A 13,627-nucleotide genomic window follows, 5' to 3' on the forward strand; every position below is an offset into this window, starting at 1 on the left:
TGTGAATCAAGATAATTATGGCTGCCAGCGAATCTCCCTTCATGTTGTTGTCCAAATGAATCCCCCTGTAACTTTCTGTTAATTACCAGCCCTTTTAAACCGACGATTCCCCCAAAAATTTTTCCTCTTACCTGTGGTGCTATTTATCAATCTACATTGTTTTCGTGAGTGTTGGAAATATCTGCTACAGAGATATTAGCCTTCTCTGAAATATAATGAAACTCAAAAGCACAAAAAAACTACTAGATAAAAAAAAATCTCAACAGCAATGTCTCTTTCCAGAAATCATGACCCGGAAAATCCGTAGACCTTGTTGTGAGCAAGCAGACACCTCTGGGGCTGAAAAATGGAGCCAACGCAGAAATGCCAAAAACTGCAGTTCCTTGAATGGCCACTTGAAGCTGGCTCCAAAAATGAGTTAAAATGCCAAATTTTACAGTAAAAATAAACCTGTGACAGATGGCTGCCAACCACTGATGAGTTGCTACCACAACAAAATTTTGGATTGGTAACGTAACAATGGCGTAACCCCTAGATTCACAGAGTATAAGCATAACTATAGGTGTTGCTATTTCAGTGTGTTTTCAGTTTATAAAAGTAAATTGTAATCTATTGGTAGCCTTACAAAAAAGTCCCGCTAAGGAGTTGCATTTTAAGTTTTTCCAGTAAGTACAGGAGAGTCGCCATAATTGTAACATTTTTCACTTTTCACTCTTCTTCTCAATTATGTTACAAATGAAGCGCATGTAAGTCTGAATTGTTACAGCGTGAGTTATGATTGTAACACGGCTCAAACGCGACGTTTTTGAGGATGCCCTTGTTTAAATGCCCACTGACCCCCTGAGGGTCAATTTAGCAACACCCCAAGGGACTAAGCTTTGCAGTCTATGCTATAGCCACACAGTCCTTTTTATTTTTGCAAGTTTTATTTATGAAAAGCAGACATACAAGTTTCGTGAATACAATATTATATATATAAAGTTAAGTAATCAAGCTGTGTATGCAAATCTAGGCAGTTACAAATGAGCCGCTGGTCACACCCGTGCTTTGGCATTTCTTACAGACCAGAGCTAGCATGCATGACATGTAAAAGGTATATTAACTGATACATATACATGTAGACAACCATATGGATTTTAGCCCGACAACAAATAGACACAAATTTTTATTTGTAAAATACCCCTGGATCTTCATTTTTACTTAGTTTAAATATAACTAATTTTTTTAGCCGCCATTCCCAGCAGAGTGGACGAATCCTGTTGTTATTTCCCAGGGATGTTTACTACTGCACTGGCTACATCTTGACATGGTGACGTCAGATGTGCGAGTTACAACTGTAACGTGTTACATTTAAGGTGAATCTCCTCTACATTTTGTTTTAATGGTTTTAAGCCATTTTTTTCGCTAGCCAAAATTAGCGTAAGTATTATCACATTTGATGATAACTATAAATGCACCATACTAACTAAGCTAGCGGCTAGCAGCTAGCATTAGCGTTATCTCCACACTGTTGTCGGACAAAATTACAAACTCAAGGCTTCAAAATGGGATTCCACAAACCAATGGGTGAAGTCACCATGGATACGTCCATGTTTATACAGTCTATGGTTGTGGTCAGTTTCATGTAGTAACTTTTTAATCAGTGATCACTGCTTTAGAAGCAAGCATGAATGTACTCGTGAATGAGAAGCTTGTGACAGCCTGATGTGAACATTAATGGCGCTCTTCTCAGCTAAGCTTTAACATTAGCAAGCTCAGTAGTACTAGTTGAACTAGCAGTAGATGCACACTTCCTTCTGCAGCGTGATACAGTTAGCAGGTGTAGAGAGGCTCATGCTCATGACTGCGAGATGTAATGGCGTCCTCCCTGGCTGAACAATACTGTTTGCTAGCTCAGTGGTCCTAGGTGAGCTAGCAGTAGATGCACGCTTCCCTCTTTGTGGTGATACAATTGGTGGATGTAGTTCAGTAGTAAGTAAAGAGTTCCTACATGAAACTGTTCACAACAAGGTCTGTGGATTATCTTGAGTAACTGGGTCATGATTTCTGGAAAGAGACATTGCTGTTGAGTTTTTCAAACGTAGTTTTTTGGCGTTTGAGCACCACAAACCTAGTGCCATTTAGTTCTATTATATTGGAGGGAGGGCAGACATCTCTACAGCCAATATCTCCAACACTCAGCAACTCACACCAAAACAATATAGGTTGATAAATAGCACTACAGTTAAGAGGAAAAATGTGTAGTTTTGATTTTGGGGTGAACTGTCCCTTTAAAGTCTCACATGAGAGCAATATTTTTTGGATGACAACGTAGACACCACCAAACCTGCCATTATAAAGCAGTTAGTGGCGCACGGCGAATAGAAACCATAATCATTTGTGAGGGTTTTATGCTCCCTTGCAGACAGGATCTCTCTTTATGTGACTGATGAACACCAGGTAATGAAATGGGTCCATAGTATTCACCATTCATAATTTTTTTTCATTCACTACAGCCTCCTCTTCACCCTCCTTAACCCGTGCCACCCACATCCTCTACCTTTCTCCTCGCCCCCCTACCCACTGTGTGCCTCTCACCCACCTGCTTCCTTGACTGCTATGACTCAGTCCTCTTCCAGCTGAGGGTACAAGAGGATAAAAACCTTGATGAAAAACAGCCAAGAAAATCATTTTACTCAAAGGAATAGAACAATTGGCAAGGCAAGTGGCTGCTGCATCTTTAGTTCTAATGCCACCCACCACATATACACACACACACACACACACACACACACACACACACACCTCCAAACCCCCTCATCAGAAATACACACACAGGCCGCCTCCACATTGAAATTGATGCACTCTTACTTTATCCGCTAAATCATCCTTAACAGCAAAATTTGGAAGGCAGTGAGGAGTGTTTCAAAAATAGTTTTTCATTTCTCTAGATAGAAGTCTGTGTCGTCACGACTCAGTGACATGGATGGATGATTTTCTTAAAGGCGAACTTGCCAAATACATGCCATACATGGAGCCTGACTCAGTAAACCTTGAGGGATCGAACCTGTCGATCATATTACTTTGTTATTCTGCTCACAACTACAACCCATCTGTGCTATTTTCAGGCTCATCATTACTTAAACTCCACTTACATCAATCCAATTTATGCAGTGATGCAGAATACAGTGGGAGACGATGACTATGTTTCCTAAATGGTGTCTGCGCCTCCTGTCTGCTCGTCTCTTTAGTATCAAATCCATCCACGAACCTGTGGGTCACTGAGACCGTACTTTGTTAATTATGCAAACAAAATGCAGCATAATGGATGATAATGTTAGCCATGTGACAAAGACAAAGCTTACATAACAAGCGATCAATCAGGCGGACAGAAAGGCAGATTTACAATACAGCGAGGGGCACAATTTACTGAGGCAGCACAGCTGTACGTGCAGCTGGCTGGTGTCGACGTTAACCAATTATTTTACCTCACACTGCAGCCCATGTGCCACTTTCTGCATAAAGCTTCACAAGACCTTCAAATGTAGTGACGGTTGCTGTTTTAAATGGGCGTCGTACCAATTGGGCACATGAACATTGGCTTATTTGTCATGAGAAGAATAACTGAGCCTTTAAAGACACTTGGACTCTTTATTTAGTGGCTGTAGAGGAGCTTGCAGAGAGTAATCCTGATGATGTCATATTGATGTCATCAGAGGAGCTTGAGACTTCAAATTTTTGACAGAAAGCCTGCCTGACAAATTTAAGTTGTGAAGTTAAGACATTGGTATTAGATAGGTTATACTTAAAGGTGTTATCCAGTTGCATCATGGGGAATGTAAGCTCTAGTGTTACTGGTGCTTAAAGCATACGCAACACCTTCTTACTCCCGACTCATTACATACGCAGCTTTGTCAGTGGCCCTACACTTGACACTATTATCCTCCAGTTACCCCTTTATTTTCAGTTTTGGACACTCAGGGACGGCGTGTCAGTTGCTGCTCGTTACATAAGCTCAGGAAACATAGGTTTTAGGTACTTAAAGGGATAGTGCACCCAAAAATGAAAATTCAGCCATTACCGCCATTACACTGTGCTGAAGTATGTGCGCTTGCGCAAGACCGTGAGACATGGGCACCGCCTTCATGTGTGTTCACGTGCTTTCACGTGCTTTCGCTGGCCTCTGTGGACCACGCTCACGAGTGTGTGCAGTCCACAGAGAGGCAATTAGAGCTGCAGGCTACAATGAGGCTAAAAAAAAGAGTTCAAATGACGTTTTTCCAAACAACTTTTTACGTCAGGGCTTCAGGACACTTGGATCACTACGGACGAGGAGTATGGAGATATTTTGTGGTTTCAATTCTATGCTTTTGGACGTTTTAATCTGGGGCGCTGTCAGCCATTAGGTGTGCAGTTGTGCTGCTACCCACTCCCCCATTGGATCTCCGCAAGTGTTGTGAGGACTCTAAAATTTCACCAGAGCCTCCCTCGGCATGAGGGTGAGTAGATAATGGCTGAATTTTTATTTTTGGGTGCACTATCCCTTTAAGGTTTAGGCAACAAAATTACTTGGTTTGGTTTTAAAAAATATGATAGTTTCGGTTAAAATAAGTATGTTTGTTGCTTCACTTAAGTCAACAACTATACCACATGACACACATGTCGTGATATTTCTAAGGTAGTTACAAAAACCTCAACATGCCTCACCAGTCTCTTAGGTGAAAGTCCTATGTTTGAGGACCCACTCTTTCCTCTTGCCCAACTCGGACTTTCTTGCTCTTTGTTTTAAATTATTGCCGTGGATGGGTTTACGCTGGAGTTCTCTGAAAGCCTGGTACTTCTCATACAGATGCCAAAACAGTGGTTCCCAACTGGTGGGTCGTGGTCCATTCTGAATGGACCGCAAGTGACTTGCAAACATATCAACTTTCTAAAAAATACACCTTATTTTAAAAGATAGTGCCAAATCTTGATCCCTTGGCTGCCAAGTTGAGTACCACTGTGCTAAAGGATGCTTTGTATCTCAAAATCAAACGCTGATGGCCTCTAACAAAGCTGCCATATTTGATGCCCAGGGAATTCAAACAGGTTGCCATACTATAAACTAAAAGTCAGAATATCTCGGTTTCTGCTGCTTTGATATTTGACCATTCTTGTTGTTGTTGCTTTTAATCTTAGATGGGTTAACAGTGGGGAATAGTGCCAAAGTACATTTACTCAATACCGTAACAAAGTACAATTTTGAGGTCCTTATATTTGAGTATATTTCTACCACCTTATATGTCTACTCACTACGCTTCAGAGGGAGTATTTATGCTGCACTGCGTCTAACTGATAAAAGACTAGAGAAATGGAAATACTGTTACAGATTTGTGCAGTTCTTCTTTCCTACCCTATTCATCATCTCACAACCCCCCAAATATATATTGCAGCAGTATGTACTAATAGTATCGTATAGAAATAACCTATAAAAAGGGACATTTTCTGCAGAGCAAGTACTTTTACTTTTTTTTTTAACTAAAAAACTTAAGTATGATTTGAATGCAGGACTTTTACTTGTAATGGAGTAGTTTTACACTGTGGTGTTGGTGCTTTAGGCTGCTGTGGTGAGGCACAAATTTGTAGGATATCATACCAACTGTTCTATGACAATACATTGGGTACTTTTAGTGGTAGTAAAGTACTCTTAGTACATCCTCCGTCATTTGGGGTTATACATGTACAATAACCATCGATTCTTCTGATTCTTTGGCCCTTAGTTTTATGAATGAGCTACATGTTGACCTGTGGATGAAAACGTTTAAGACTGACGTTATCTTCTTACCATGACTCAAGCACAATTTCTTTTCTTTTCTTTCTTTCTTTCTTTTTTCTTGTTTTTTTTTTTTTTTTTTTTTACTATGAATGAGCCTGACATCAGCAGCCTGGTTAGACATGAAACTCAGATCTGCGTGTCTGTGTGTGCGTATGCTCATGTTTGCATTTGGTGGTGGTGTTTGTGTGTGCGCTGATGTTTATGCCTGTGATCCGTGGCATTGCTGCTGTTTGCAGTGAAGCATGTATTAGCATGGGACTGGAAGAGGAGGGGAGTGTCTCACTGTGTGTGTGTGTGTGTGTGTGTGTGTGTGTGTGTGTGTCTACACTGATTGACGTCACAGACGCCCACTCATTTCCATCTTGTCTGCGTGCGCGGAGAGAATAGATCCCCATCTGCATCCAGCTCTTCTCCCCCTGCATCCCCGCCCCCCCCTCCCAGCACCCCCCTCTCTCCTTCCTCACCTCCCGGTACTTTCTCTTCCTCTCCTTCTCACCCTGCCTCTTCCCATTCACTCGCTCTTGTACATCCCACCCCCGTAGGGTGCAGCCAGCCTCGCAGATAAACAAGACAGTCGAACACAAACAATTTAAGACAGCCAGACAGCAACATCCTCTCAGAGTAGCACAGCAGAGAACCTTGCCACTAAACATCTGTTAATTTCAAGCATCACTAAGGTCCGGTCTGCAGGGAGGACATTTGACTCAGGCTGTTTCTACGCAAAATGTGAATATGTACCTGTTGGCAACTATCTCTCACTCTCTCTGATGTGTGTGTGTGTAAGCATGTGCCTGGTGTGACGTGCTTTCCACAACAAAAGCTCATCCACATTCACACACCGGTATCCCTGGTGATGACAGGACATCATTTAAATCACTTCCTCGTAAAAGGTCATCCTCATCTTTTACGCAGAGAATCCCCACCCCCATCCCGCCACTTCGTACTACACACCATGGGAGGGTGTGTGTGTGCAAAAATACGCACAGTCGCTCACACACTCATTCTCTCCGCCCTGCATGCGTGCGAGACCCTGAGCAGAGTGATGTGGACAGTGGATGTGAATGGATGAGTGCGGGGAGGAGACAACGGCTACAAATGCGTGGGATGACAGAATAGGATATGCGCATGTTTAAAAAGGGAAAAGGGGCTATTTTAGTCAACATATCATAACCCATCAGAGAGAGAGGACAGAATGAGAGTGCACACCAGAGGGGGTGGGTGGGTGGGTGGGGGGGCGCACAACTCCCTTGTGATTACTAGACAGTGAAAAGGGGATGAGGTGCAGACTGGCAGATGGTCAGACAGACAGTTAAGCAGGCAGACAAACATTCGGTTCAGACAGGCCAGGCAGCATGCATGCACAGACGAGAGATAAAATAATATTGGAGTAATTAGCTCTTTGATGTCAAAATGCCTCAGGGGAGAGGACTGTATGTCTGCGCGTGTGTGCGTGTGTGTGTCTGCATCTCAGTATCAAAGCCGTTAAAGAGTCTAGAGGGCTGATCACAGGAGACAGGATGAATGGACGGATCAATGAAGGTGCAGGAGAGGAGGAAAATCACAAGATGAAAGAGAGAGAGACCACCGAGATCAGAAACTTCCCATAATGTGCTTCCTTTAGTTTCCCCATCACATCACTGCACTCCATCAATAGATCTCACTCAGAGGATGCTGAATGCATACACTGGGTTTGAAAATTTGCTCTTAATTGAACCGTCTGGCTGAATACAGGTTGATGCTGACAGAGGATTAAAAGAAAGTACGTGAATAAAAAAAAGGAAATTGGATTTCTTTTTTTTAAGCCGGGAGGGATCCACTTTTGAAGCTCCTTTGTATTATGATCCCTGTGATCTTTTTGCTATTATTCATTGATTCTCTGTAATTTGCCTCGGGAAAAATAATAACACTTCTAATGTATCAGTTAATAAAATGTGAGGCTAATCAAAGGTCGACAGGCTGCCATGAGCACAGCGCCTGTATGTGTGTGTCTGCAGGAGGAAATATAAGACAAGGCTGCTATCTAGTGGCGGCGCGATGCAATAACGCTCTGCACACAACAAAAATATCGACAAAATGGAGCCCGTTGCTCGGCCATGACAATGCAGGTCAGAGGGGCTGCAACCGCTGCACAAAATAGCGGAGGAAAGCCAACATAGCGCCATATTCTGTGCAAAATGCCGGCAGTGATTCAAGGTTAAATAAAAACCCATAAGCGCCCGTCTTTAAGACAGAAGGCCTGCTGCAGCCAGCTGCACATAATCAAATATTACTTCATCTTTTTTTTTATATAGAGGGAAATTGCAAAACGTTTGCACTATATAATAAAAAACAGTTCACTTACATGTTTTGACGCACACCCAGTGAGGTTTGTGCTTCAGAGCACATGGCAAATGCATTCACACACTGTCAATGCTGGAGGCAAGTGCACACACACACAAAAGCCCACAAAAAGTCCCCCCTTTCAAACTGTCTTTGCTTAATAGACTACTTGCATTTCCTTATGCCTGCTCCTGCCAGGCTTTTAACATGAACTAATGCATGCAGCTGTGTATGTATACACTAAATATGGAGCCCTCTTTGTGCGATGCTCTTGAATAAATCGGTGATATTTTGTGTGAGGTGAATGTGGGTCACAGCACTCACGCTCGAGTTCATGTAGAGTTAAATCTGAATGTGTGATGCCTGAAGGGGAATAAAGACATGGGGTGGATAGACACTGTCTGCCCCTTCAGTGGGTGTAGGCCTCTGTTCTGTAACTTCCTTCTGTCTTGTGATGGCTACAAGACGGGCATGCAAGGTACAGGCTTCAGGAGGGTTTTTATTCAGTTGTTGGGTATGATGTCCTCTATTTGGGCATTTCAATGACTCACAACAAGACTGAATCATTCTTAAAGGACAAAGAATGGAGATTAAATGTAAGACTCACTGTCCTTATCTGGAAATCTTATAATAGTGTCCCAGCTGACCTTCTGTTGACCTGACCTCCCTGAGGATCTGCAGCTACAGATCTGTGAAGTAAATCCTGTTGGTTTAAATCCCCAGCTGACAAGTACCCACCTGCAGTATGGAGGATCAGCAAACTTCCGCTGTTTAATTTGACAAAGCAAATGCCTCCGTTGAGAATCGGTATCCTGCAGCAGCAGCAGCAGCAGCAGCAGCAGCCTCAAAGGACAGATTGGATTTGTCTACAGTGAAATTACATTACAGGCATGTTTCATTTAGTCAGAGGTCACTGCGGCTGCCTCGGGCCTGCTTTATGTCTTGGGTGCATTAAAACGGATGCAACCTGTGCATCAAAGGTCTGACGTAACATATTTCTTTATGGCTAGACACTGAAACAGGTGATTTATAAAGAAAACTGCATTCAAACTAGGCTGAATACAGGCCTTAAGGCTACAAAACAGCTTTTTATTTTCGTTTCCTGATGATATATTATTGCTTTACCTACAAAAAGATCTAAGCACCCTGAGCCATTACCAAGGTTGACTTCAGTTAAAGATCCATGCTAACGAAAGTCATAAATCCCTTTTTACTTTTATTCATTGGCTCTTACGGTGTGGTGATGTGGAACCTAAAACTTCCATCGCTCTCTCTCTCTCAAAGAAACAAACTCCAGACGCATGATATCGAGGAAAATTCCCAGGACTTGTTTTTATTAAGAGAATTTCAGAACATAAGAGAGGGACCAGACACCTGCATTTGTCAGAGAGGGTTTCCAAATTCGACCGTTTAAAAAAACCATAGTGTTTAGAAAAGCTGACATGACAGCGTGGATGGAGCAGGAGCTGTTTCACACGCAGGGCTGTCGAGGAGACAGGTCGGAGGCCATCGCTGTTCCCGGAATGTTTCACATGTTCGTCTTCCTCTTTCTTATGGACAACACGCTTCAACACGCTTTTTTTTTTTTTTTAAACACGATTTCAATGAAAAAAAAAAAAAAACAAGAGACAGAAGCAAAGGGAACTCACTGCACATTTAGAGGTCTAAAAGAATCACCCACATTAACATGGCTGAACCGTTAATAAAACATGGATAAAGGCTGAACTGTAAGGGGGAGGAAGGTCTAATCTGTGGAGGAAGAAGAGGGGAGGAGGAGGAGGAAGGGAGAGCGGGGGAAGGAGGAAAAACACAGGAATACACAACTCACAACATAGCCAATCCGGCAAGGGACGCACTTTCTACACCAAACAAGCCTTCAACAATCATGAAATGCCATTTAAAAAAGATTTTAGTGTGTTCATCTTGCTTGCAGACACTTGATATGACCACTGCAAATCTGCAAGGCGCTCCATAATCAGCTTTGCGTTTTGTGCTAAAAATCTGTACGGATACTTATAAAATCATTGATAAAAATATTCCTCTGTTAACAATACGCCTTGGAGGGAAACCATGTGAGAGACTTGGGGGGGCTGGCTGGCTGGCTTGGGGTTCAGGGGGGGAAGGGGGGATTGTAGAGGAGGAGGAAGCTTGGGCAGTGGTGCTACTCGGACTTGGCCTCCTCCTTGGCCTCCTCGGGGGCTGCCTCCACCTGTGGGACACAGCGGACAAGTCAAGGTCAAAACTTTGCGCCTTTTTAAGTCAAAGTTGTGCACGTACGTCTAAAAGTCTACCCACCTCGTTGGTCTTGGCCTCTCCGTTCTCAGAGTGGTTTTCCTCGTTTGCCTCCGCCTCTGCGTTCTCCTTTGCCTTCTTGGTCTTCTTGTCCTCCTTCTTGTCGTTCACAGCCTTTTCTTTCTGTAGGGGCCACAAGACAGGCTGTTAGCACACTCTCTTTCACACACACAACCTGTGTCTTCTGCTTTATGTTGCATGTTCGGTCAGAATCAAGGCGAGCGCCTCTTACCTTTGCTGCTTTCTTGACCTTTGGTTCCGGCTTGGGTGGGGCCGGTCTCTGTGATGGAGAGAAGGAAAGAGATCAAGAAACAGCTACACAAACTGTCTGTTAGTGCTTTGTTTGCTAATTTGCCATTGTTCTAGTTATTCTCAAGGTACTAGACAACTTTGGCTCCCATGAGACATTTTAAATCCCTGACAATGAGTCAAGATGTAAAATTTTCTCAACAATTAAACTTATTTTAATACAGACACTGTCTAAGGTGTTATGACATTAATATGATGGCTCCTAGCTGGGTTTATGAAGGAATTTAGACATTATACTGTAAGAAAATAAATCTGATGCACTCTACTGTGCCCACTTTTGATATAAAGTATGTATTATAACAGCCCTGCACTTTTTACAAGCAAAAACCTTCCTAAATCATGTATAATGAATATTATATTAGTTTTAATGTACTTCTGACAACTTAATTACTGCCTAATGCACTATGTGCACAATCTTAACTAATTCTTCAACTTAATTATGTAAAATTAACATTTTTTGAAGTTCAATACTCCTAGGAATCAAATTTAAGTGTTTAATAAAAAGAAAGCTTATTTTTATATCATTTTTGCTACTCTAAAGGCAAAATTTTGCTTTATTTATGTGTGCAACTACTTTTAAGCGTTCTACCACATGTAACTTGTTTTTAACTGTATTTGTTCATGTAAATTCGCTGGTTGTGTTTGTATGCATCTTCTTACCGCTGATAACCGAGCTGATCTCCTCTGGGGCTGAAACAGAACAAAGACTGTTATCAAAAGGGCTTTTATTCCAATTCGGACTGTATGCAGGAAACACACCTTCGAATTCAATACCAGTACTTGCTTCCTGATAATTCCCTCACATGTTCCTTATACTAATGTAATTTTAATTTTAATCACATGTGTGAGATGTTATTTAACATGCACCTCTCTTACCTCATCCCTTTCGTCTCCTGTTGCTGATGCGTTCTGAAAAATACAAATACAGCAGGTTAAAATCAGAAGAAAAAAAATTAAAATGGCATTACTGCTTTAAACCGTGTTTATATTCACAAGGAACTATTGTTAAATGCCTCATGCGCATATTACAAATAATTACAGACCTGATGAGAAAACTTTTTGGTTTCATGCAAATATAAAATTTTATTTCAAATACAGGTCATTTTAAAGGATTTCAGCCCAGAAATGTGGTGGTAATGCATGATTTTAGTACTGGGCTGTGAGAGCTCAGCCATGTGGGCCTCTGGAGCCATATTTTGAGGGCCCAGGCCCTGCTTTTCCCTTTCACTCCCCCGTCTCTTTCTCTCATTCAATGCATGAAGCTCAGATTTGAAAGCTGGCGCGGGAGTCTCTGAGAGGGGGGAGGGACCTGCTTAAGGCTCACGCGCGCCACCCGGCGGCAGAGCCACGCCATCGCAGCCATTTGGGACTATGAACAAAGAGAGAAAATATACAATTTTATCGAAACGCGACGGCGAGTGTTTGTTTTTGCGGCCAAAATGCAAAGTAAAGGCACTAAAGCATTTTCTGGTGGCACTTTTGGCCGGTTTGGTGGCGAAACCGCGATAAGTGAAGCGTTTGTTCTCGGTAGGTCGGCGACGAAGGTGGACAAGAGCTGCAAAGCATGGCTGCTGCTTGTGCTTTAACTGCATGGAGACCGAGAGAGACTTCTGACTCCCCAAAGGACAGCGGCTCTGACAAGAAATTGCGTTTTAAAGGCCGTGTCCGAGCGGGAAAATATTAATTCTGACGCATAAAAAATGTACATTATATACAGAATATAGGCAAAAATTCCCAGCGACAAATAACGATTATCCGTTATGTTATAATTAAGTAATGTCTCAGAGGGATGTCTTCACAATCGTTTGCAATGCATTAATAGCTGCTATCCCCCTCAAACTATTTTTATTATTTTGAGAATACGTACCTTTCTCTTGGGCATGTTGATCTCTTGGAGGTTTTCTTACAAATACAACTAAAAACTGTTTTTCTTAGTGGGTTCAGTGCATGTGAAGACGAGTGTCTCCCTTATGCTCGGCAGTGTAGTAAACACACTGGAACAGAGAGGCGAGTGGTTGAATGGGGGGAGGGGTGCGGCTAAAGGCATGATTGATAGGCTCTCGGCCAATCAGGTGACGCCATTCGGGGCTGCAGAACACTTGGAATTTTGGAGCCGGTGATGTTCTGAGGTCTGCGCGAATGGCTTCTTGCAGGGAGAGATGGGAGGAAGCCTGCAAGAATGAAAGGATTGCCTTCGAGGACATGTTGCCTCCACACAAGTGTGTTTCATTACAGCGAGAAAGGGATCGCGCGGCGGGCCGCCGTGTACCGTTATACAGGCCCCGGCGGCGGCCAACATGCCCCACTGTAGAGCCGTGCAAAGCAGTGCCCACATCTGCAGCGGCCAGCGAGCAGAAATTTCACCATAAATTCACTTCGTGTTTGAGTCCAATATGGCGCCCACTCCTCTCCGACACATTTTTTTTTTGTTTGTCAGTCGGCTTTCCTAAATTCGTTTCAGAGAAAAGCCTCCTGTCGTCTGCCCCAGACGCCTGCAGGGGGCCCACAAAGCCCGTCTAATGATGTGGCTGCACAAGACGGCGCTTAAAGAGGCTGTGCTGTTACACAAAAGCGCCCAGAAGTGTTCAAAATCACAGCACATTTATTTTTTTAATCTTAACATCCAACTTAGCACACCAGCATTTATTTAAACACACGGGATGGTGCACTTTGCGCTCTTTCAAAGGACAATAGCCAGTGCGTGGTGGCTTGCAGACAATGGGGTCGATGCTGAAATACTGAGACAATATAACCCTGCTGTCTTGCCGTCATGATAGGCCCACTGCCCCTGTGTGTGTGTGTGTGTGTGTGTGTGTGTGTGTGTGTGTGTGTGGGTGGGTGTGTGCGTGAACGTGCCTCAGAGTGTGTGTCCTGGCTCCACAGAGAGAGAGAGAGAGGGACTGTAAGGGGCGG

The 13,627-nt window shown here is 43.0% G+C and overlaps 1 long non-coding RNA gene across 1 annotated transcript; it reads right to left on the reverse strand.

The window, feature by feature from the left end:
• Window positions 1-9,420: 9,420 nt before the first annotated feature.
• On the reverse strand, window positions 9,421-12,738 carry LOC117260559 (uncharacterized). Its single transcript, XR_013491789.1, has 6 exons — window positions 12,582-12,738; window positions 11,591-11,623; window positions 11,375-11,404; window positions 10,638-10,685; window positions 10,409-10,528; window positions 9,421-10,322 (listed from the first exon to the last, which is right to left on the reverse strand). It is a non-coding gene; the product is annotated as an uncharacterized LOC117260559 (long non-coding RNA).
• Window positions 12,739-13,627: the final 889 nt, after the last annotated feature.

The sequence above is a fragment of the Epinephelus lanceolatus genome, chromosome 7, assembly GCF_041903045.1.
Source record: "Epinephelus lanceolatus isolate andai-2023 chromosome 7, ASM4190304v1, whole genome shotgun sequence".
Lineage (NCBI taxonomy): Eukaryota > Metazoa > Chordata > Actinopteri > Perciformes > Serranidae > Epinephelus > Epinephelus lanceolatus.